Genomic DNA, 2,077 nt, shown 5'->3' on the forward strand with positions numbered 1-2,077 from the left:
GATCGGAGGACAAGAACCTTCAGATATCGAAGCCTCCCTAACTGTTCAGGGAATGCACCAGTTAAGCGATTGTTTCCCAGATCAAGCACTTCCAATTCTAGGCATTTGGAAAAGCAATTTGGCACCTTACCTTCAAATTGATTTCCATTCAAAATAAGCCCCATTAATTCCCCACCACACATATATGGAATGGTGCCACTAAAGTTATTATTCCCCATATCTATAACTACAGGAGAGAAGTTCATATCTTCAGGTTTAATCACTCCACTAAAGCGATTATTGGACAGATTCAAATATCGAAGATTGTCCATGTTCCAAATTGATGGAGGGAATGGCCCTGTTATGATGTTATGTGAGAGATCCAAGTAARMCAGTTCATTTCCTCCTAGCTCCTTAATGTGGCCATYGATTTCATTTCTCGATAGATCTAAAGATTGAAGTTTTCTCATGGCTCGTAAGGACTCTGGGAACACCTTTATCTTGCAAGATGCTAACTCCAAGGCTTTAAAATTAGGATTGACATAGCGACTGGCATTATTGGGCACAACAGATAAACCACTATATGAGAGATAGAGATATTCAAGGGTCCCGAGCCTTGATAACAAAGTATCTAACTCCCACACACCACTAAATTTATTCCTTGAGAGGTCAAGCAAAGTGAGGTTCGGGAGTTGAAGAAATGTTTGATGAATGGATCCTTGATCAAGCACATCTATGATGCCATCAAATTGATTTGCATCAAGGGATAATCTCTTTAATGATTGATGGTTGAAYAATTYTGTTGGTAAGCTCCCCTTKAACATGTTGTTGGAGAGAGCGATAGTTTCTAGTGAGGGAAGAGTAAATAACCAAGAAGGCAACGTTCCATTAAGCTTGTTATATGATAAATCTAGAGTACTAAGGTGCCTAAGATTAAGTAGGGATTTGGGAAGAGGACCCATCAAACTACAATCACCGATCATTAAAGTATTCAAAGACTTGAGATGGTAAATTAAGTCGGGTATMTGTCCTGATAAGTTGATGCCTGAGAGATCCAAGTAAGTCAAAGACTTGAGATGGCCAATTGAGTCGKGTATCTGTCCTGATAAGTTGGTGTACGAGAGATCTAACAACTTGAGAGGGATGTTAGTGTTTGTGTAAACTTTAGGAAGTTGACCGGTGATATTAATGTTAGATCCCAAGCTAAGTTCTTCCAAATACGGAAGATTGAAGATGTTATCAGGTAATTTTCCATGCAAACGGGTGTCCCTAAGATGGAGTGATTTCAGAGAAGAAGAGATATCAAGATAAGTGGGTAATATTGAAGAGAAATTAACCTCGTCAAGCAAAAGCTCTTCCAAAGAAGTAGAGTTGTGGAGGAGATTGTAGAAAACATGAGGTTCAAGCTTCAAATAAAAATTTAAAGAAAGATCCAAAGAAACCAATTTAGGAAGAAGTGAGATTTCTGAAGGAATTTGACCTGTTAATCCACAATAAGAGATGTTGAGATGGGTAAGACTATTGGAAAGCATGCCAATTTCATGTGGAAGTTGGGAATAATAAAGATCATTGAAGGCAAGGTTGAGTGATTGGAGGTGAGGAAGGGTGAAGAGGGTGGAGTTGGGGTGGAAGGTCAAGGGCGATCACATCACCTGTGTATTGGCTACAAGTGACTCCATTCCACGTACAACAATCTATGCTCTTTTTCCAGTTCATCATAATTGGATGATAACCAGAGCCAAGCCAATCTTGACATTCATAATGATCAAATGTGTCATTGATGGAAAAGAGGTCTTGTTTAAAGAGAAGCAAAKCATGGGTCTGTTTAGGAGAGCATTTATGAGTGGTATTAGAGAAAGATGAAAAGGATGAAGCAAAAGAGAGGAAGACAAAGAAAAAGAGAAAGGAGAGAAACAACTTTGAACAATTCATTCTCTTTAATTGCATGTGTTTGCTTAGTGTAAGCATTTGCAGCTACTTTGAACACACATATATATATATATATATATATATATATATATACAACTCATGATGGTATTACCGGAATTTGCTTGAAGTGTTTATATCAAACAAATAAATATTATTGAATTAAGTTGTT

Source organism: Cynara cardunculus, assembly GCF_001531365.2.
Source record: "Cynara cardunculus var. scolymus isolate 2C chromosome LG 1, CcrdV1, whole genome shotgun sequence".
In the NCBI taxonomy this organism is placed as follows: Eukaryota; Viridiplantae; Streptophyta; class Magnoliopsida; order Asterales; family Asteraceae; genus Cynara; species Cynara cardunculus.